The sequence below is a fragment of the Arvicola amphibius genome, chromosome 1 (assembly GCF_903992535.2).
Source record: "Arvicola amphibius chromosome 1, mArvAmp1.2, whole genome shotgun sequence".
Lineage (NCBI taxonomy): Eukaryota > Metazoa > Chordata > Mammalia > Rodentia > Cricetidae > Arvicola > Arvicola amphibius.
In genome coordinates, this window is record NC_052047.1 from 6346590 (window position 1) to 6369300 (window position 22711).

A 22711-nucleotide genomic window follows, 5' to 3' on the forward strand; every position below is an offset into this window, starting at 1 on the left:
CAGCTAAGTATTTTGGAAGGTGTGCACCTGTGTGCACATGTGTGTGTACACACTACTGACATGCTACAGTGTAGGCTGAGCTTGTATGGTAACTGCATTTTAATTGAATTGTTGGAGCAGAGCAGTTGAAGCTGACTCGGTGCCAGGAATAGCACGCTGGGGACGTGACCTCTGACCTGCAGGAACTTACTACAGCCCTGCAGAGCTGCGGGTAGCAGTACTAGGACTCTGGGTGAGTGTGACTCCTGAGCTTGTTCTCACAGATCTCATTCAGAGAGTCAAGGGTCTTCTCACATGTAAAGGAAAGAAGAACAGTATTTGATGTCAGCAATAAGATTATTTGGTGTTAGAATATATAAATGTAAGTGATGGCTGAGGTTTGCAGAGGTGAAGTCAAGAGATGCAGAGGTGCTTTATGACTGGGTTGTACTCAGTTCAGAGAATTTACAGTCTGTATTTTGGACAGTGTGACTTAAAATTTGCATATTTAGGATATGTTGTTGATTTTCGGAAATTAAAAATTATGCTATAAATAATTAATATTTTCTTTCATTCTGAATATTTTCATATCAAGAGTTTTTAGAGTTATTGAGAACTGCTGACATTTAGCTTACAGCTCGTGCTGTGTTTACGCTTTCTACGCTGTGTCGCTTCTGCACGCTGTTCTGGCTGGCGCAGGCTGTCGTCTGAAGTGCTGGCCACAACTCTGGTTAGCTGCCTGCTTTGGTGGTGCCCCGAGAACCCCCGTCTCTACTTCACTGTAGGCCTTCACTCTGTCTTTGAAATCTGTGTATTCCTGTCATCTTTGGCTAAACCCCAGATTATAGTGTGCGGCAGCTCTCCTTACCCATCTGTCACCTGCCACCTGTCTCTTCCCTTCCACTGCCCCTCCAGCGCAGCCTCTCCCCTCCGCCGTCCTCTAGAACTTTATGTGTCCTCATTATTGTAGGAAAGGTTTTATATTTGTTTATTTCATTTTACTTATGTATTATTATTATTATGGTCTTTTTGGGAAAAGGTCGTGTTAATATAGTCTTGGTTGGCCTGACACTTGCCATGTAGTCTTGAATGGCCTCAAACTTACGGCAAGCCTCACTGGGCCCTCTGAGAACTGAGGGTCTGGGTGCAAGCCAGCAGACCTGACCTTTATCTCTAGGTCTTTAGAGTGTGGACATGACAGTGGTTCTCTCTCTTTGGTGGCATCTATGTTCCTCCTGTTCCCGTAGGATGCAGCAGTAGAAAGCAGGGCACAGGGGGCACAGGCCAGTAGTTATTAAATGGATAAATGTGTGGCAGTCATAATGATGCTATTCAAACTTGCCGGCTTAGGAAGACACACATCTATTATCCCAGGTCCTGTGGGCTGGGCTTGCAGGACAGGGTTAGCTGAGTGCTTCTGGCTTCAGATGTCTCAAGGGATTATCTAAAGTTGTGACCTGGGTGGAAACTCCTGTCCTGGATGGCTCATACCCATGGGTGTTGACTCAGGAAGCCTGTTGTCTGCTCACATGGACCCTCCATAGTTTTGGTTATGTGCCTGCACAGCATGGAAGCTGGCTTCCTCCAGAGCAAACGGTGGATGCCAGCCAGCCAGGGGAAGATACTTTTCCTGAGCTAGCCACACATCATCACGTCTGCTGCATTCTGTCCCTAGACGCATGTCCCTCAGTGTGAGCCACAAGTAAGGAGGGGGTAATTAGACTCTGAGAGGAGTGTGAAGGTCCGTGCATATATTTTATAGCCAACACAGAACAGACAGCAATTTATACTTTTGTTTTGGGACCTGACCACAATGGATCATTTTCTTTATATTAAAAACAGTGGTCCAGGTAGAAATTGCTTTAGACATTTTAAAGAATTATTTTATTAAAATATTTTGCTTGCTTTTTCATGATGCAAAGTAGCCAGGCTACATATAAGTATAATTAACTGGGTTGCTACCTAACTATTTATAATTTTATTTTGGTTTTTTCACTGAGATTCTGGAAATTTGAAAGTATTGCCTGTAAACGGAGTACTGCGCAAAATCCACCATGTGTTTAAGTTGGAATTTAAAAAATTCTGCTTGTGTAATGCATTTGATGCACTTTTCAGAGAAAGAAGTATAATCTTTGAACTTTGTGGCATAGAAAAGCTAATAATTAACAAAAATTAAAAGCCTTTAAACCTTAATTTCTTTCACATTCAGAAAATTTTGGTTCTTTTTTTGTATGTCAGGCATTTTATTACGCACTAAGTGCTGGTGCCGAGACAGGCACGCTCTGTCTACTCGGAGCTCGTGATCTGGCGGGGAGATAGACTAGTGCGTAGGTATTTACCAGTATCGATGAGTGCGTTCTGTGGAAACACGAAGGAAGATGAGGTGGCAGAAGACTGTGGGGAGAGCTGCACCTGCCCTGTCAGAAACGCCATCGGTCGAGGGGACCGCGAAGCTGAGAATGGAGCGCTCTGTGTGCCAGGAAGGCCCTGTGGTGTGAACAGTTGGTGTGTGAGGCGTTGACAGGATCCTGGGAGATGTCCAGCCAGAGAGGGGAATGCAGTTGGAGAGGTAGGGAGGGATCAGACTGAGTCATGATAACGAGTGTGGAACTTATTTCACGCTCTGCAAGCTATCGGCAGGTTTCAATGTACCAGTTTGAGTTTCTCTTTAACCAGAGGAACCTTGCTGCAAAAGCAAGAACTGACAGGCAGGAGAGGAGTTGGAAAACAGGAAAGAGGCCATCGTGGTCCAAAGAGAAGATGACTTGGCAGTGATCAGAAAAGGAAAAAGATGGAGCCGAGATCGGACTCATTGGTAGAGCTGATGAGACTTAAGGAGACGTGAAGGAGACAAGAGGTGATCCTAGGTTTATGGCTAGGGCAGATGGATGAATGCTGTTTCTCTGAGACTGGCTGTCGTGAGAGGGAAATCACGAGTGTACTTGAACACTGACTATGTGCAGTCTGCTGTCATCTAGAGAGAACTCACTCCGTCCTGGAATTCAGAGGCTTGGGAAGAGATAAGGATAGTTAGGTTCTGGAATGGCCACTTCATGAACAGTGAGAAAGGGGCAGCATGGAAGGCTTCCTTTGTTCATGCGTACACATAAAGAGAATGTGTAAGTTTGTCTTTCTGTTGCTCTGATACGATAACCCCACAAAAGCAGCTTTAGGGAGAGTGTGTGAACTAGAATTTGAGGGGCTAGTGCATTACCACAGGGAAACCCAGGTGACAGGGTCTTGATCATTTTACATTGGAGAAGTGACCAGCCAGAGCCAGAGAGCAATGCGTTTTAATGCAGATGAGCTAGTGCTTGGCTCATTTTCTGTACATGCACACACAAGAATCTTCTTCCTAGGGAATGGTGCCACCCAAAGTTTTCCCACCTCAATTATACAACACCCCCGCCCCCCAACACTGCTTGCAGGTCAACCTAATCTAGACCCCCGCTGAAATGCCCCAGGTGATTCTAGCCAGTGCCAAGTTAACACTTAAAACTATATCACACGATGTGTATTTTTTTCTCTTTAAAAATCTTGTTAATTATATAGTACATAAGAGAGATAAATGTTTCCACTGACTTTCTGTTGATGGAGCAGGTAGCAAAGCCACTTCCTAGTTGTATGACAACAGTCTGTTCATAATAAACATAATTCTTTTATCTTCCCACTCTTTGCTCTCATTTTGTTGGTGTGCCTGGATCAGATGTCGCTTCAGTACTCATTGTCTTTCTAGTTTCATGTGATTTGCATTTGTTGTTTGTTTTCTGAGACAACGTCTTACTCTGTAACCTTGGCTGGCCTGGAACGCACTGTGTTGCTTAGACTCACAGAGATCTCTCTCTGCCTGCCGAGTGCTGGGATTGAAGGTGTGTGCTACTGAGGCTGGCCCTCACATGTGGTTTAAGATAGAGGGTATGGGCATGGGGTTTGTATATGAAATGTAGGAAACTGTTCCTGAAATATCCATGTGTAATTTTTCTCATGCTCTTATCTGCCTGTAATAATTTCGATGCAGCAATCTTCAAGGCTATTACTTAAATAGCAAAGGTCTTAAAGGCTTCTTTTGATATATTACTGAAGCTTGATAAGTAGGACAAATTGAAACATTATCTATCTGTTGAGCTTTTAATAATTATTAATGTATAACTCAGTTTCATATTATGTGTCCTGTGTCACATGTCGAGTTGGACAGTTCTGCATAGATAAGTGCTTGATGGGTTTCTACTTGTCTTTGCTTTTCTTTCCCACCATCCCTTAAGTAGAAGCAGTCAGTTCGAACTGCCCTCAGTGTAGAAAGCACCCACTCTAGACTGCCTTTCCTGCTCTCTAGTCACGGTCCACAGCCAGGAACCCTTTGCTTTCTGTTAACAGCTCTTGTCTATCACAGTGTTAGAGCAAAGCCTCATCTCTGTCTCCACTGCTCTAGAATAAAGTAGGAAGCCTTTCTTGGTGGACCCCGGCTTACATCATTTCACAGAGACGTGTGTGCCACTACTGCCTGCCCTCTATGGTTAACTAGTGGCTTTTGCCACCCTCTGGTCTCCAGGCAAGCTTTGTCAGGATTCTGAAAACAGGAAGAAAGTACCTATGGACAGTTTCTGTAAACAGGAAGGAAGCACCTGCAGACGGGTTCTGTAAACAGGAAGGAAGTGCCTACAGACGGGTTCTGTAAACAGGAAGGAAGTCCCTGTAAATGGGTTCCCTAAACAGGAAGGACGTGCCTGTTCTGACTAGTTTGCTTTTATGGAGCTCATTGTTTTCATGATTTTCAAAACTTATTTCATTGGACTTATAAAATATATAATAATTTATAAGTTCCTTTTAGTATGTATTATGTGTAGTGTGTAAGAGGTTTGCATGTAAGTGGTGCATATGTGTGTGAGTGTGTATGTGTGCATGTATTTGGAGACCAGAGGCTATGCTGAAAGTCTTCCTTGGTCATTCTTCAGTTTCTTGCTTGAATCTAGGGCTTACTCATTCTAGGTGGCTAACGGGCCCTGGGACCTCTGCTTCCCAAAGTGCCGGGATGATGAGTGGCCCATCACACCCTCCTCACCCTTTGGTGCGTGCTGGGGATCTGGACTGTGGTCCTCAGGCCTGTAGAGCAATTGCCTGACTGAAGGAGCACCCCTTAACCATGTTGCTTTTATTAGCGCATCCTGGTAATGGGTAATGGGAAAGAGCTGTGAGGGGTGGGCTCGCCGGTGAGCTTGCGGGTGAGCCTGCACCTGTGGCAATCACTGCAGACCCTGTTGTGAACGATGCCTCGTGTTTACAGCTGGTCTTTGAGTAGAAGGAAGGTACTGGAAATAACATGGATCACAGCATTTATGTAATGAGTCATGACAGGGAATGCCAACCACATTCAGACTTCATATTCACCCCCAGATACCAACCTAGCAAACTGCAAAAAAAGTCAAAAAACGTTAGCATAATTATTGATTTAATGCACTGTAGTGAACCAAGTTTGTAGAGACTCAGGATATACTTTCTTTTCTGATCATCATGAGCCTCAGATTCTTTGTCCAGAACTTAGAGTTCATTTCTTGAGCTATCTGCTATGGTACAGGTATCACCTGCTAAGTTTAGGTATGGAAACTTCTGGGCACTGGTGACTGCAGGAGGTGAGTAGGCAGAGCTCACTGATGAGTGGCAAGAGCTCCCACACGAGTCCTCACAGTTTACCCTTCCCTTGACCTCCTCGTCCGTGCAAGGCCACTGTCCCTTCTCAGAGGGTGTGCTCACACACCATCCCGGAAGTGGAGGCAGCCCTCGTCGTTGTCACTTGGAGCCACTCTGCGGCCGAAAGATGGAAGCAGCCAGAATGTTTGTTTCAGTTATAGGGCCCAGATGTTTTCAGGGTGGAAGTCACAGCTGGAATGTCTGTTCCTGGCAGTAGCTCATCTGGGTGATGATGTCTTTCGCACAAGGTCCTGGTGGTGACGGCGGTGTTAAGTCTTACTGTTGGAAGGTTGTTACTGTTGGAAGGTTGCCGTTTGTGTCAGGTGTATTGCCCTTGGTTGTGATTACATTTGACATAAGCAGCAGTTTGGGGTTAAAAGAGAGAGGCCAGATGTCTTAGGGGTACCGACAACTGATTATGTTGGAGTTGATGCACGAAGTCAAGGATGTCTATCTGGTCTGAGTCATTGTTATTTCTGTCTTCGTGTCCCGGGACTGTGACGGCATTAGAGCGGGGAAACGGCAACTCTAGGGTCCTGCTCCTGCTTGTCTTGGGGTCGGGGGCTGTAGTCTTGGGTACAAAGCTCCTGCTGATAGACTTTTGTTTGTAACTTTGAAATGCAAGTTTTTTTCCTGGTTCCTGTTGGCTTGGGGTAGCTGATTGGCGCCTTGTCCTGACAGTTTAATATAATTAATTGTTGAACATTGAATAAAAATCATAGGCCATTTTCCTAGACTATATTGACAGATCGAAATGAAGTTATTCCCAAGCTAACACTACCCAGTATAACTCGCTTAATCACCGAAATGCCTGCCTGGTCTCATCTAATGGGGTTGTCGCCGACTTCACACGTGACTTATGAAACCAAGGAAGCGGACTTCTTACTTAATGTATTGGAATTAATATGAGCTCAAGCCACACATAGCTGGTGGCTGCTATATTGAACAGCATAGACTTAACCCCTCCCAAGTCCTGTGGATTACAATCCCTATAACCCGGCCTGTGTGTGGATTTGTCTTAGAAGTTCATTCGTTCCCCTCACTTCTGATCATTGCAGTCACCATAGCCATGGTCATGGACCTTATTGTTTAAGAATCTTGTCACAGAACTGTGTTTGGCACTGTGTATGTAACTCTTTGGAATTCAGGATTTAGCGGTGTTTCCGGTGTTGGATTCTGCCTCTTCTGGAAAGCTGTGTCCAGGGTGGGCTCCTCTCTCTCAGGCTGTTGTTTGCTGAGATGATCTGAGAAGACAGAGACTGCTACAGTGGAATCTTTCATGTCATGGTGTCCCCTGCTAGGAACACTCTGAAGATCTCAAGCATTGTTTGCTCAAATATTTTAAAAGTGCACTTCCTGTTCTTGAATATTACTAATAAGATCAGAACTTTAGGAGTGATCATTATAGAATCTGATATTTTATCTCTGTGGCAATGGTCCTCAGCCCTGGCGCACATGAGAGGCTACAAGGAAACCCTCATGCCCACCCACTGCTCTAGCCCTCCGCTCCTGACTTGGGCAGTAGAGGGTGTGCAGAGCACAGTGTCTAGCTGCTCTTAGGACTGGAGGAATCCGTAGGCCTGGGGCAAGGAGCAGATGTGGCTTTCTCTCTGGAGGAAAATATCCTGAATTAGAAACTAATTCAGAATCTCCCTCCCCTTTCTAGTTGGAGCCCAGATTTCAAGTCCCGAGTAAAGTGCCAGCCATCGGGGATGGGCCCCATTGTGCTCACACACTCAGAACGAGCTGTCCAAGGAATGCCCTAAAGGTCAGTGCCTGGAAGACAAATTAGTGAGCTTCTGTTTAATCTTTACTAACATTGAATTTATTAGTAAATTGTGATGATGAATTGCTTTTGAGTAGAAATGGCTTTTTAAATTTTGATTAATCTGTCTTTATACATTTGCTAATTAAAATATCTTAGGAACTATAAAATGTCTTAAGAATTACATTTGAATGGTGTTGTGATGGGAGTGGCGGACTGCTTCCCGCCACCCGGCTAGCTTTACACCCTAAATAATTACATGGAAACTGTATTCTTTTAAGCATTGCCTGGCCCATTAATTTCAGCCTCTTATTGGTTAATTCTCACATCTTCCTTTAACCCATATTTAATAATCTATGTAGCACCACGAGGTGGTTGCTTACCAGGAAAGATCTTAACCTGCATCTGTCTTGGAGAGGAGAAGCATGGCGACTGCCTATGGTGACTACCTAAACCGTCCGCCTTCTTTCTCCCAGAATTCTGTTCTGTCTACTTTGCCTACCTAATTTTCTGTCCTATTAAAGGGCCAAGGCAGTTTCTTTATTAACCAATGAAAATAACACATAGACTTTCCTCCATCAGAATGGGCTGTTTAAAAGCAGATGTATACTGCATGTTCACCTGTATGCTAATAGCTGTATAACACATATGCAAGGATATTCAAGAAACTGCGCTAATGGCTCTAAGGAAGGGACATGGAGTTTGCTGGGGCTTCCTTCCACTGTATATTAACAACCCTGCTGTAAGTGGAGTTGAAGGCCTCTGCTGATTGATTCGTGATTTAGGGGCACCCTTCGCCTTTCTGTTTTCTGAACTCAAGACTTAGATTTACTTTTCATTGCACCTTCTTACGCTCTATTTAACTCACCAGGGCCAGATCTGTCCCGTTTGATCTATAACACTAATTCTTAGAATGGGCTCTTTCTCTGGTTCAGTTTCTGGTTCTAGCACTCTTGCAGCTACACAGGTGGATGGCCCAGTCCTCTGCATCTTGTCCTTTGACCTTGAATGACTGCTAGTTCCCAGGTGTTGATCACTTGTCTCACTTCTACCTCGCCCTTGTCAGCAAAACAGCATTAAATTCATCCACCCAACCTCACACACTATGTTTAGAAATTATTGTTAGCTCATACATAAGCCTTTAATGATCTGTTTGTGTCTACCTTTTTTATGCAGGGCTCACCTCTATCATCCCCTCTGGGTCATCCAGTGTGCTAACTGTGCCCAACAGTTAGAGGACCCAGCAGCGTATCTTGTGTTTTTTACTTTGATACATAGTCTGTTTGCTAGAAATAAGATCTGCCCCATTCAATGGTCTTTAGTTAAGCTTCCAAGGTCTGGTTCAGATGTCACCTCTGGTGACTCTAGCTTGAGTCATGTTGACACATGAAACCACCCAGTGCTTTAGGAGTCAAAGCTTTTCTTATTTTTATCATGATGCTTGGTTTCAGAGATCCCTGGGGCTCTGATGGTCCCTATGCAAAACTAAGATGATGCTCAATTCAGTGACCTGCTAAAGCCTGTCTGGCTTCAAACTTCTATAGACCCCTACCCCATCTTCTCTGTGTGTCTCTATTTCTCTGTCTCATCCTATTGTATAGCCCAGGCTACCCTCAAACCATAATCCCCAACCTCAGCCTTCTGAGTGATGGAGTCATAGGAAGTCTGTATAGGATTGTTTTGGCTACCCTGGTTTTTTTGTTTTTCCATATGAAGTTGAATATTGTTCTTTCGAGGCCTATAAAGAATTGTATTGGGATTTTGATGGGGATTGCATTGAATCTGTAGATTGCTTTTGGTAAGATTGCTATTTTTACTATGTTGATCCTACCTATCTAAGAGCATGGGAGATCTTTCCATTTTCTCTTCAATCCATATCCTCTTCAATTTCTTTCTTTATTTCTATAGGTCTATTCATGTCTATAGGTCTTTCATTTGTTTGATTAGAGTTACTCCAAGATATTTTATGTTGTTTGTGGCTATTGTGAAGGGTGATGTTTCTCTGATTTCTTTCTCAGCCCATTTATCATCTGTATATAGGAGGACTACTGATAAATCTTGTATCCTGTCACATTACTGAAGATGTTTATCAACTGTAGGAGTTCCCTGGTGGAATTTTTTGAGTTCCTTATGTAAACTATTATGATCCACAAATAATGAGAGTTTGACTTCTTCCCTTTCAATTGTATCCCCTTAATCTTTTTTTTGTTGTCTTACTGCTCTTGCTAGGACTTTGAGTACTATATTGAATAGATATGGAGAGAGTGGACAACCTTGTTTTGTTCCTGATTTAGTGGGATCACTTTGAGTTTCTCTCCATTTAGTTTGATGTTGGCTGTCAGCTTTTTTATTTTGCCTCTATTATGTTTAGGTATGTTTCTTGTATCCTCTCTCAAAGATCTTTATCATGAAGAAGTGTTGGATTTTGTTGTAGACTTTTTCAACATCTAATAAGATGATCATGTGGTTTTTTTTCTTCCAGTTTGTTTGTGTAGTGGATTATATTGATGGATTTTCATATGTTGAACCATCCCTGTGTCTCTGGGATTAAGCATACTTGGTCGTGGTGGATGATTTTTCTGATGTGTTGTTGTATTTGGTTTGCCAGTATCTTATTGAGTATTTTTGCACCAATGTTGATAAGGAAGATTGGTCAGTAATTTTTTTTCTTACTTGCGCCTTTGTGTGATTTGGGTATCAGGGTAACTGTAGACTTGTAAAAAGAGTTCAGTAATGTTTTTTCCTGTTTCTATTATGTTGAACAATTTGCGGAGTATTGGTATTAGCTCTTCTTTGAAAATCTTGTAGAATTCTGCACTGAAACCATCTGGTCCTGGGCTTCTTTTGTTTGGGAGACTTTTGGTGACTATTTCTATTTCCTTGGGGGTTATAAAACTGTTTAAATTATTTATCTGGTCTTAATTTAATTTTGGTATGTGGTACTGATCCAGGAAATTGTCCATTTCCTTTAAATTTTCCAACTTTAAAGGCTTTTGAAGTTTGACCTGATGATTCTCTGGATTTCCTCAGTGTCTGTTGTTATGTCCCCCTTTTCATTTCTGATTTTGTTAATTTGGATATTCTCTCTCTGCCTTTGGTTAGTTTGGATAAAGGTTTGTCTATCTTGTTTTTCTTTCAGTAAACCAATTCTTTATCTCATTGATTCTTTGTATTGTTTTCTTTGTTTCTATTTTATTGATTTCAGCACTTAATTTGATTATTTCCAGCCATCTACTCCTCCTGGATGAGTTTGCTTTCTTTTTTTGCTAGGGCTTTCAGTTCTGTTAATTTGCTAGTGTAGGATTTCTGCAACTTCTTTACATAGGCAGATAATGTCATGAACTTTCCTCTTAGCACTGCTTTCATTGGGCCCCATAAGTTTGGGTATGCTGTGCTGCCATTTTCACTGAATTTTAGGAATTCTTTAATTTCCTTCTTTATTTTTTTCCTTGACCTAGTGATGATTCAGTTGAATGTTGTTTAGTTTCCATGAGTTTATGGGTTTTCTGCAATTAGTGTTGTTGTTGAATTCTAAGTTTAATCTATGGTGATCTGATAAGATACAGGGGCTATTCTATTTTTTCTTTTGTATCTGTTGAGGTTTGTTTTGTTACCAAGTATGTAGTCATTTTTAGAGAAGGTTCCATCAGGTGCTGAGAAAAAGGTATATTTTTCTGTGTTTGGGTGGAATGTTCTATAAATGACTGTTAAGCCTATTTGAATAATAACATCTGTTAGTTCTCTTATTTTTCTGTCAAATTTCTGTTTGGTAGGCCTGTCCAGTGGTGAGAGTGGGGCATTGAAGTCTTCCACTATTGGTGTGTGCGGTTTGATGTGTGATTTATGCTTTAGTAATGTTTCTTTTACAAATGTGGGTAGCCTTGTATTTGGGGCATAGATGTTCAGAATTAAGACTTCATCTTGTTGGATTTTTCATGTGACAAATATGAAATGTCCTTCTATTCTTTTAATTACTTTTAGTTTGAAGTCTTTTGTTAGGTATTAGGATAACTACACCAACTTGTTTCTTAGGTCTATTATCTTTTTCCAACCCTCTACTCTTAGGTAATTTCTGTGTTTGAAGTTGAGGTGTGTTTCTTGTATGCAGCAGAAGGATGGAGTCTGTTTTTGTGTCCATTCTGTTAGTTGGTGCCTTTTGATAGGCGAATTACATCCATTGATACTAAGGGATATTAATGGCCAGTGATTGCTAGTTCGTTTTTTTTTTTTTTTTTTTTTTTTTTTTTTTTTTTTTTTTTTTTTTTGTCTTTGTTGTTGTTGATGGTATTGTATATGTGTTTCCTCTTTCTGGGATTTGCTGTTTTGGAATTGCTTGTGTTTTTGTGGATGCAGCTAACTTCCTTGGGTTGGAGTTTTCCTTCTAGTACTTTCTGTTGGGATGGATTCATTGATAGGTATTGTTTAAATCTGGTTTTGTCATGCAATGTCTTGTTTTGTCCGTCTCTGGTGATTGAAAGCTTTGCTTTGTATAGTAGTCTGGGTTGACATCCGTGGTCTCTTAGTGTCTGCATAATACCTGTCTAGGATCCTCTGACTTTCATTGTTTCCATTGAGAAGTCAGGTGTAATTCTAATAGGTCTGCCTTTATATGTTACTTGGCCTTTTTTCTTTTTAGCTCTTAGTATTTTTTCTTTATTCTGTATGTTTAGTGTTTTGACTATCATGTGGCGGGGACTTTTTTTTTTTGGGGGGGGTCCAGTCTATTTGCTGTTCTGTAAACTAATTGTACTTTCATAGGTTGTACTTCTTGTACTTTTTTAGGTTAGGGAACTTTTCTTCTATGATTTTGTTGAATATATTTTTTGTACTTCTGTCCCCAATATTCTTAGGTTTGGTCTTTTCACAGTGTTCCATATTTCTTAAATATTTCGTGTTAAGAATTTGTTGAATTTAACATTCTCTTTGACCGATGAGTCTATTACATCTATCGTGTCTTCTGTGCTTGAGATTCTCTCTTTCATCTCTTGGATTCTGTTGTTTATGCTTGTGTTTGTAGATCCCAATAGTTTACCAGATTTTCGATTTCCAGAATTCCCTCAGTCTAAATTTTTTTTATTGCTTCTATTTCAGTTATTAAGTCTTGAATCGTTTTCTTCATCTGTTTGGTTGCTTTTTTTTTTTTTTTTTTAAAGGGGTTTGTTGATTTCTTCCAAGGTTTTGTTTGTCTTTCCTCCATTTCTTTAAGGAAGTTTTTCATTTTCTCTTTCAGGGCCTCAATCATCTTCATCAGGTTATTTTTACGGTCATTTTCTTCTGCCTCATCTGCGTTGCGATGTTCAGGTCTTGCTGTTGTAGATCCACCTGTTTCTGGAGGTGCTGTATTACTGTTTATGTTGTTGAGTGTATTCTTACACTGTTGTCTACACATCTCTTCCTCCAGTCCTTTCTCCAGTTGGTGTAGTTGTGGGCTGTGGCTCTGTTGATCACTCTTCTGTATGCAGGCCAGGCAGAGCCTCCAATGGTTGCTCTTCTATCTGCAAGGGGGCCTGCAGCTCAAGTGGGCACTCTCCTATATGCAGGGCATTCTGTGTCTCAGTAGGTCGTCCATGCAACTTCAGATCAGGTACAGAGAATGGCACTGGAAGCTGGCTGGGGCACAGTACTCTTTCCCAGAGGAACTTCTCACTACAGTTTCTGGAAGTCACTAGTGCCGGTCATGCTTCTGCTCCTCCCTGGAGGGGCCACCCGGCTGTGTCACTCCTGCTCACGCTTCTGCTTCCCCCCACCGTATTTCATTTTTAAAGGTTATAGTCATTTCCAATGAATTTATACTAGACTATTTACAATATATTCCTACAGTTTCATGCCAAACAAGACTTTGCTTGAGAAAAAGTGCACAGATATGTGTTGAACTGTGAACTGCAGATACAGCCCCCATGCTAATCACTTCAAACAGGATGTTCTTACTAGAGAATTAGTGGAGTATAGATTTGTGGGGTGGAGGGAAGGACTGTCTTATGCTACGGAACACACCATTAAGGATGCTTATTAAAGAAGATTTAGTTTCATCTTATGACTATGCGTGTTTGCCTGCACATGTGTGCCTAGTGCCCAAAGATACAGAAGAGGGTGTTGGATTCCCTGGTTCTGGAGTTACAGACAGTTGTGAGCTGCCATGTGGGTGCTGGGAACCAAACCTGAGTCTTGCAAGAGCAGCAAGTTCTCCTAATGGCTGAGCCATCACCCCAGTTCCCATTGAGGATGCTTTATGTATGGGCATGAGAATTGTAGGCGTGGCTAACTTGAAGCTGTGACCTGTGACCTGACTGTGCGTGTTCCTTGAACTAGATTGTCATTGTCAAAGATTTAAAAATATCTCGAAAGAACAATGATTTGTGGTACCAGTGTCCACATTTGAACTATATCTGGAGCATACCCACACTTATTTATTACATGTGAATTCTCTCACCCCGCAATTGCAGCATTAAGCAATTATAACAAACACATCCTGGCAAAGTAGTTATTATCTGGCCCTGGGTTTGCCAGCCCTTGTTCTAGGCTACACACTCTAGGCTGCCTCAGGAAGCTTCAGTTGTTGACAGCCAAAGAGAGGTGACAGGCCCTGGAATTCTAGTCCCACAGCTAAAAACATTGGCGGTCGGTCTCTGCTCTCTTCTGCCAGTAAAAGTTTATGCAATTGGGTTTTGCTTGACTCTTCCTAACTTGCAGCCAGAAGCTGTGTATAGTCTGGAAGCCCGGCTATTTTTCCTTATGTGTTCAGTCTATGAGGGCACATTGTAGAAGCTCAGAAATACAGATCCCTGCGTTTGTTAAGATGGTAGCTTCCGCTGGGCATGCTGGCCCATGGCTCCTTCTGAGGAGGCTGTGGAAGAGGATCTTAAGTGTGAGACCCATGTAGTCTGCTCAGCACCATCCTGAATGGAAGTTTGAATGGAGGATGGGGATGAGGATGAGGCTTCCAGTGCAGTGCTTGCCCAGCATCCGTAGGTCTTGAGGCAGCACACAAAAAGCAGCCACAATGAGGGATCAGTTTTTCACACATTGATAGTTATAATTATGATTATGATCTAAGTAGACATTGAGTACCCACTATGTGATAGTCCCACACATGTATTGTAATACTCTGTTCTCTTACACTATAAAACCGAGGGAATTATCTGATTTAACTTAAGCTGGGCAAGGTGTGTTCGAGGTTTGGTTGATGACTTTTTGTTGTGAGCTTTCCCAGCTCTGAGGGATCAAGTGCCGTCCACAGCATGCCTCCAACATTTGTAAAGATATCCCGGAAGTGCTCCAGCCGAGGTGCTGCTGTTAAAGATCAGGCCCACAGGATCCAGGATCCATTTCCCAGAGACTGCACACATCAGGCCAATGAGATGAGGATCTAGAATCCATCTCATATGCAAACAGTTTAATTTGTTTAATTATAATATCTTAACTTTCTGAAGCTAAATCTAATTAAATTCAAGGCCAGGCCTTTGAAACATGAAATCGAGGACTGGAGAGGTGGCTAAGCTGCTCCTCCAGAGGCCCTGAGTTGGATTCCCAGCAACCACATGGTGCTCACAACCATCTGTATGGGATCTGGTGCCCTCTTCTGGCATAAAGTTGTACATGCAGAGCACTCATCAAATAGCTAAGCAAATCTTAAAATAAAAATGATAATCATAGAAATCAGAGGAGGGAGAGGGGGAAGCAGGCTTTTGAGAGTAGAGACTGAGCTCAGGGCTGAAGGGACACTGCTCCAGGAATAAGGACGGAATTGCTGACTGTTGACTGTCAGTGCTTCTTCCTTGGTGGATTCCCTGCTCTGATTCCCAGCTGCTGCCCGGATTCTGGTTGTTCAGCCGTTCTGTTCTTTTGCAGCTTGTATGGTTGACTTGATCTGGACCAGCGGCTCAAGCTTAGGACCTGATGGACCAAAGAGCTGTCTGTGTTTCTACTTATGTTGGATATTTAGGGAAAATATTTCATGAATCCTGAGTTTCATTTTTAAATCAAAGTGATTATTTAAAATAATAAGGTCAATAGTTATTGTTGCTGGATTCATTTTTTTCTTTTGAAGTCTTAAGTCTCATTTTCCTATTCATGAAGAAATTTGTAAGAACTTAATAATTATATAACATAACATTCTGTTTAATTTTTGACTGCCAATAGTGTCTTTTATTTGCAGTCCCCTTCAATGGGTTCTGCCAGGGAATTGTTTCCTTAATTTTCTGAGTGTTATTCATATTTGGGTTCAGGGTGTGGTTGTTATAATCAGGGAAACTCTCACGAGAAAAGAAAATGCCGTCATGTGTGTAGGGCACTTCCTGAATATCAGCTGTGTCTGGAGATTAGAATTCTCTGGCGAGATCATACTCAGGACACATTTTTTTGTTCCTTACCAGCCTGGCTACAGCCATGGTGGAACACACAGAGCAAGCATAGGGTCAGTTGACCTCCCTCCCACTCTCATACCCTCCCGCCATTTGTAAAAGCTTTTTTCTGTGCAAAAATGCTTGACATGGTGACTTCATCTGAGTGTTAAGGAGGAACAAATCCCACTGTCTTTGCTAGAAAATAAAGATTGCTATTCTTGAATAAACAATTATTTCCTGGGCTCAGAGATGACTGATGGGTAAAATTTACTGTGTCCACATGAAGCCCTAAGGTCAGAACCCCCAGCACCCATGTGAAAGCCAGCTGGAGCCATGTGCACCTGCAGCCCCAGAACCTGGGGACAGGTGGATCAAAGGGCTCTCTTATCCGCCAGCCAATCAGTCAGCCCTGATCTCCGTCTCAGAAAGCTAAGGTGGGAAGTGAGCAAGATACTGTGTTAACCTCTGGTGTATATACCTGCACACGCGGGGACACACACACACACACACAATCTCTGAGTTAGCTTCCAACAATAGTACAAGACTGGTATAGTTATTGTTTTTTGGGGTGTAGTGATGAGCTGCAGGCAGGCCTGCTTTTCATCCCGCCCGTCTCCCGCACGGCTAGCTTTACACCCGAAATAACAACACACAAACTGTATTCTTTTAAACACTGCTTGGCCCATTAGCTTCAGCCTCTTACTGGCTAACTCTCACATTTTGATTAATCCGTATTTAGTAACGTGTGTAGCACCACGAGGGGTGGCTTACCAGGAAGATTCTAGCATATGTACATCTTGGGCTGGAGCTTCATTGCATCTGTCCAGAGAGGAGAGGCATGGTGATTGCCCGAGGCATCTGCCTCACTCCCAGCATCCTGTTCTGTCTACTTCACCCACCTATGTTCTAACCTATCAATTAATAAAGAAAGCAGTTTCTTTATTAATTAACCAGTGAAACAGCAGATAGATAGAAACACTCCTACATCATTGGGGTTTTTGTTGTTTTGTTTTTTGGGTTTGTGTGTTCGTGTGTTTGTGTGTATGTGTGTGTGTTTTGTTTTATTACTCTTTGGGGGCCTGCCACCAGCTCCCAAACAAATACACAGAGATTTATTCTTACTTATCAGTGCCCGGCCTTAGCTTGGTTTATTTTTTAGCTTTTCTTAAATTATCTCATCTACCTTTGCCTCTGGGCTTTTACCTTTCTCGGTTCTATACCTTTTTTTACTTTTTACTCTGTGACTGGCTGGGTCGCTGTCCCCTGGTGTCCCCCCCCCCCCCCCCGTCCTCCTCCATTTTTTCCCTCCCTCTTATTTATTATTCCTCCTGGCAGCCCTGCCTATCCCTCTCCTGCTTAGCTATTGGCCGTTCAGCTCTTTATTAGACCAGTCAGGTGTTTTAGACAGACAAAGTAACACATCTTTACAGAGTTAAACAAATGCAACATAAAAAAATACAACACATCTTTGCATCATTAAACAAATATTCCACAGCATAAAAGAATGTAACACATCTTAAAATAATATCCCACAACAGACTGGATCCAGATTTCTCTATCTTCAAATTTTAGCTGAAGTTGGGTTTTCAATTTTTCTGGCAAGTTGCTCTAATGTCTCTGAGTGTGTTTCTTCATCTCTCATTTTGTGGCAATACATGAGTCCATTTCTGTGAAAGTACCTAGCACTGTGTATCTGAGTCCAAGGACCTTCGACTGCATTTCCTGACCCAGAGGCAGGAAGCGGAGCTCTCTAGGGACCAGCACCAGCCCTGGCTACTCAGTGTAGATGCAGTCCCTTTAGGCTCGTAAAATGATTTAAGGATGGAATAGCTGGTGTTTTCCACATGGGAAGCCCCGTCACCAGCCGGTGAGTGGAAAAGACTGGGTTGTTGACGTAGTTGAGGCAGAAGTAGAGCTGCAGAAACCTGAGAGGCTGGGCTGGGCTGAGGACAGGCCAGGGAAGACTGTTGGCTTCCTGAAGTTGAGAACCTGGTAAGCATGTCCATAGCCCGAGCTGACATATTCTTTCACCCACAGCCCTGCAGCTCCACTTTTCCTTGTTCTTGCCTCTCTGCTGTAAAGGCGCAGCCCCCATCACCTCTCTGTGTCCTCGCCCCACCCAGACTCTCCTGGCAAATGGCTGTGAGCACTTCATACGGTGCTTGCTCTATCCCGGAGACCTTCCTACCCAGGGCATGGTTTACATCTTGTAAATAGGATTCCAACCAGTAGGTTGTGTCATCATTGAGAACCACCATTCTTATTACATGGTCACAGAACAGATAGGAGAATACACAAAGTGTATGGTGACTCCCAAATATAGGAAGTTGATAAAGCCAAATTGGGGTTTTTTAACACTGTGGAATCAGCTTGGTTTTTTTGTTGGAGACTGTGGGTAGGCCCGTGCTGGGAGTACGAGATCAGATGTATTGTGCCATCAAGGGCTGCACAGTATGTCTGGATGCTATTTTAAAATACACAGTTTTTATGCCTTTCTCCCTCATGTAAGAATCTTTCTGGAGTTGAGGGATCTGACTGGCCTGCTCCTCCTTGCTCTCTGGAGTCTCTAAGCTAAACATCTTTCCCTGGGAACAAATACTTAGTTGTGATCACTGGCTGAGAGTCATTTCCCCTTCCCCAGAGAGAGAGAGGGAAGCCTATTCAGAATTTATTTTTGTTTATATGGTTCTAATGGTCACAAGTACTTTTTAGAAAAAGAACAGAAAAACTACTTCCAGCTAAGTATTTCTGAAGATGTAATATTTTTCTTGTTACTTTCTGAGCAGATTATATTTAAGTGCATTTTTTTGTTTTGTTGTTTTTTTTTTCTTTTAGCTTTAGAGCATTAAAAGGAAGAGAAAGGCTCACTGAAAATACCTGAGAATCAGTTTAGACAAAAGTATATAAATATACCTCATGGGTTGGTTGAGACCAGCCTAAGAAATGGTCTTAAGAGTCTTTTATGATCTCAGGGATTGTATTTTAATCAGAGTGCAATAAAACTACCTCATGGAAGCAAATGGCACTCAGATTTACCCACTCTGGAAAGGAGCTGTGATTTGACAGGCTGAGAGGGAGGCTCGCTGCACAGACCAGTATTTCCTTAGATATTTTTCTTCCTTGCAAGGAGCTTCAGGAATAACTGTGTTCTTTATTTTTCTGTATGTTTGAGATAAACCAGGGATATCCTTTTTCTAATAATTTTAAGAAAAATTAATTTGCCACCAAATAAACACCAATGAATTCTGTGATCGCCTGTGACCTGTGAATGAAGGGCTTGTCTACAGACTGAGACAGGTGGCGGGGAGGGGGGACAGTAAAATGGCCCAGGCAACATGTAGCAAATTATATGTGTGATGCAAGATTTATAAGCAGCAGAATCTGTTCATGATATGAAAACATGAACCTGAGACTAAACCAGAAAAACAAGAAACAAAAGCTCCATAAAACAGTACTAGTGCATGTCCCCGTGTAAGTCAGGGAGCTGTGCTGCCAGTCTGCTGTCAGCTACCTGGACTCTCTGCTTATTGCTCCCTGCCTTTACGTGTGTGTGTGTGTGTGTGTGTGTGTGTGTGTGTGAACCATATAGAAAAAGGTACATTGTAGATTCACACATTCCTACAAAACAGTGTATTTGTCTGTTTTTGTTCTGAAGTTTCATGTTAAAAAGTGGTATTATGTAGCGAGTTGTTTTTCAACTTCCTGTCTTTATGCATTTTAAGTCTTCAAATGAACCCGTACTGTTCCATGAAGTTTGCTCATTTCCATTAGTAAGGACCAGTTCAGATTATGTCTACCCTCCCACACATCCTGTGCACGTGCAAGAGTGTCTCTGGGCATGTGCCTGGGACTAGAGCTGCTAGTCGAGATGGCATGCCTGTGTTCAGTGTCACCAGCTGATGCTAAACCGGCTAAATGTCACACTGAACTTTAGTATTGTGTTCTTTCCTGCTGTTGTGTAATTACCATGGTCTTAAGTGGCAAATGGGAACAAAGGTTTTATCTTTTGGTCCTGAGGTCAGGAGTCAGAAATTGATCTAATGGTGTAAAAGTACCAGCGTCCAAAGCTGTGTTCCTTCTGAAGGCACAGAGGTGGGGTGACGCGAGCCTCTTCCTTTGTCAGCTTCTGGGGTGCACCAGATTCCTGGCTCCTGGCTGCAGTTCCTTGACCCTGCTCCCCCAGCCACATCTCGCCCGGCTCTCACACTCCTCCCCTGACTCTGTGAACATACCAGCCTGGCTCAGATCTTAGAGAACATTCTTCTCATCTCAGGGTCCTTGACTTTGTCATATTTGCAAAGCCCTTTTTATTTATTTTGAGGCAGGTCTCACTAGGTAGCCCCGGTTAGTTGAGTTTAGTTATGTAGACCAGACTGGCCTGAAACTCACAGAGATCTGTCTGCCTGCTGAGTTCAAATGCAAGTACCAGGCTGAAAAGATGGCTCAGCAGTTAAGAGCACTTGCGTCCGGGGAGCTCCAGCGCCTTCATCCACCCCTCAAGGGTGCTGTACACACTGGGTGCACTGAGATACAGGTAGGCAAAACTCATACACATAAAGAAAAAATAAACTTAAAAACCAACACGTGCCACCACATCTGGCCTTACAGAGTCCCTTTTGCTGTGGAAACTGTTGGGCATCCTAGGGTGACAATAGAGGTATCTTGGCCTGAGGAGTTCTCTGCTTTATGTGAATGTGGGCTCTCTTAGTTTAGAGGAAAGATTTACTTTGTCTGGCTGTAAACTTGTTTTTACTAATTTGCATTTCATTTATTCATACCCTGGTTGTTCAGCCTTCCTAAGATTTGTGGGTGTTGGTTTCTGTTTTCTGTGAAGTGTATATTTGTGCTTTGATCACTTTTGGGTGGGGATTGTTTGCTTTTCTGTCATTGATTAGAAGGTGCTCTTTGTATGTGTTAGATCTATCTCATGCTTTTCTGTTCATTCAGGTGTTGCAGGCTATTCTCCCCTCCCCTGTTTGGGACTTGTGTGTTATTAGTTTACTTTTCTTTTGTTGATTTGGATGTACAGCGGCTTTTAATTTTGATAAAGCTGATTCTGTATGTGTTATGTGTCTAGTTTTGTTTAACATTCTTTCTTACACTGAGCTTAGGGAATATTTTCCAACTTTGTTATGGCTCATTCCGCAACACTCAGGAGACTGTGTGAGGCAGGAGCATCATGAACTTGAGTGCAGTCTGGCCTACAGAGCGATGCTCTTTAGAAACAAGTTTCATTCCCATTAGCGTGTAATACTGTGGTGGGAAAGCAGGGGGACGTGCGTGGGTGCGTGGGTGCACTTCAGGAGGTCCAAACACAGAATTGGGTGACTTGGAGCTGTGAGTTAATACCTGGGGTATTTCTGTGGCCACGGTCCAAATTACTTCAGGATTAAGAAAAGTCAAGTATCCGTGATAAATTGTCAGGTAGTTTTTATTTCAAGCAGAAGAAAGCCTTGGTGTAGAAAGAAAGTCTTGGTTACAACATGCATAGAGGGTCAGAGAGCCGTATGCATTTATCCAGATGTTGAAGACTGCTCTCTAAGCTTAGGATGGTCTGGCCCATCCAGATGCCAAGGACTTTTCTCCTAGTTTATGGTGGTTTGGCCCATCCAGATGTTGAGGACTCCTAGCTTAGGGTGGTTGAGGACTCATCACTTTTAAGACCAGTATACACTGACTTGTTTGGAACTTTGAAGAAAGGCATGTTGTCACATCATGAATGGAGTGAAGACTTGAGCTGGCATTTCCATGATGTTTTATATATAGCAGGCACTCAAGGAATTCAATTTCAACAAAGCCCTTGCGGCTGGAATTCAACAGCACAAACTGCAGCACATTGTGTCCCCACCCACAGGGAGGGATCACCATTGTCTTAGCTAGGGTCTTGGGCGTACTGGGCTAATGCTTAACTACTGCCCTATATCCCCAGACCTTCAAATTTATTTTTCCTTACTTGGATTTTTGAGATGGGATCTTACCTTATCTCAGGTTGGCTGGATCTTACAATCCTCCTGCCTCAGACTCTTGAATGTTGATGTTACAGATCTACCTGGGACTTGCAGTGGAGCCCAAGTTGGTCTCCAATTTGAGATCCTCTTGTCTCTGCTTCCTGAGCTCTGAGATCACAGCTGTGGATTGCTGTGCATTGCATTACACTGTGGCCCTCTGACTCAATGTAAATCACCTTCCCTTAGCTCTGTCCTGAGATACCTTTATTCATCTCAACTATATTGATCATCGCTCTGTCCTGAGATACCTTTATTAATCTCAACTATATTGATCATCTTTTTCTTATGCATCAAGCAGTCTCTCTGTGTCTCTGTCTGTGTCTCTGTCTCTCTCTCTCTCTCTGACAGGGTCTCACTATGTAGTCCTGGAACTAGCTATGTAGACCAGGCTGGCCTTAAAACTCACAGAGATTCCCGACTCTGTCTCCCAAGTTCTGGAATTAAAGGCATGCACCTTTGTCTGTTTCTTATTTACCAGGTATCATCAGGTGTTGGGCAAGAAAAGTTGAGCCGGACATCACCTTTGCCTTCTGTACCATATACTTTTTATTTTTTTAAGTCTGGTGTTGGAAAAATAGCATTTATACAGTGCACTATGGAAACAAAAAAGAGTGGTTGCCTGTGAAATTGAGGGTAGGGAATGCTTTCTTCAAATAGGGGCAGCGGAGCTGAGATTTGAAGCTCGTTAGTGAGCATGGAAGCCCAGGCCTGGCTGGATGGACTTGGGTCCTGGGGTGTGATGACTCCCAGCATTGCAGGGGCCACAGTAAGGACTGTGGCGTGGCTGCTCAATCTACAGAGCAGCAGCCATCAGTTGCGCACATGCTCTTCATTGTCACTGCACTGGGCCCTAGGCAGAAGCGAGCGAAGGATTCCAGACCGCACCTGTGAGGGAGTTCATAGATCATTGAGGGGTAGTGATGACTAGATAG

At 42.8% G+C, this 22711-nt stretch overlaps 1 protein-coding gene across 8 annotated transcripts in view; it reads left to right on the forward strand.

Annotated features, from left to right (window-relative positions):
• Positions 1 to 22711, forward strand: part of Wdfy3 (WD repeat and FYVE domain containing 3) — a 231511-nt gene that overhangs the window by 47005 nt on the left and 161795 nt on the right. For 6 of the 8 annotated variants that reach the window (XM_038344793.1, XM_038344802.1, XM_038344784.1 and 3 more), the window contains one exon: positions 7331 to 7432. The exons of the other annotated variants lie outside the window; for them this stretch is intronic. The gene's annotated coding sequence lies outside the window, so the exon portion shown is untranslated. The remainder of the gene's footprint in view (positions 1 to 7330; positions 7433 to 22711) is intronic. 8 annotated transcript variants of the gene reach the window in all.